Genomic DNA, 1207 nt, shown 5'->3' with positions numbered 1-1207 from the left:
TCGTTAATATATTACAAAACTTTTAACATTACCATCTCTTTGCTGAAGGACAGCTATCTAAAAAATATAAGCTTGCGTTCAGCTGCTTCACTCGATGAACCAGTACCTGGTTTACCCCTTCTTCTTATGTAGTAATCCCCATCTCTTACTGCAAACCAAGCCTAAAATGATAAAGATAATAAAAGTCTAAATATGCTTTATTTTAAACTTAGGTATATTTTGTTACAGATTTCTTGCTTCTGGGGCGGAATGATTCCCCATTCTTTGGCATTTCACTATAGGGTATCTCATTCATTGATTTCTGATATAGAAGATTTCATGCGGATAACTGCAAACAAATTTATGGCACTGTGGAATTTTCCCAACTGTGTGGGAGCCATAGGCGGCAAACACTTACGAATAAAAGTACCTAAGAACAGTGGATCCTTGTTTTTTAATTATAAAGAGATTGCAAATTTGTAGCAGTAGATGTTGGATCATATGGCAGGGAGGGGGATGCAGGTAATCTTAAATACACTGAATTATTGTGGAAAAGTTTTTATCACAAACTATTCTTGGCAGGAATTTATTTAAAAAGCAACATTGATAGCAGAATACGAAATAATGATTTCAAATTCCCAGCGCCTCGTCCTCTTCCTGAATCGACAGAAGCTGCGCCTTATGTGTTTGTCGGAGATGAAGCTTTTGCATTGCACGAACGTTTGATGAAACCATGTCCTAGAAGGCTATCACTATCTGACAAATCTAAAGCTGTATTCAATTATCGTCTTTATCGAGCACGGAGAACCACGGAAAACGCTTTTGGAATATTGTGTGCATATTTCCGAATATTTCCCAGACAATCGCAACCGCACCAGAAGTTACCGACAACCTCATGTATATTGCATAACATTTTACGACATGCCAATATTCCCCTTCCAACGCAAATTACCCTGCCAGCCACGGCTCACCACTTTCCCCTGAAAATCAAACGATTTACAAACACATTGAAAACTTTATAGTCCAAGTTGTAAAAATCTGAAGTAAAACCATGATGAAGCACTTACCTAGTGAGGAGGCGTCAGTGACAACTCCCATATAAAGACTGATGAATTTTTCATATAAATGGTCTGACTTCAGCAGTGATTTTACTGAGGGCTGCACGACCGTTCATCGCGGACTTGTGCATGAATGATTGTTGAACGGTGGGCAGAAAGCAAAAGAAAAT

Source organism: Rhagoletis pomonella, unplaced genomic scaffold (genome assembly GCF_013731165.1).
Source record: "Rhagoletis pomonella isolate Grant_MI unplaced genomic scaffold, Rhpom_1.0 Rhpom_scaffold_00003, whole genome shotgun sequence".
Lineage (NCBI taxonomy): Eukaryota > Metazoa > Arthropoda > Insecta > Diptera > Tephritidae > Rhagoletis > Rhagoletis pomonella.
This window is presented reverse-complemented; position numbering follows the sequence as displayed.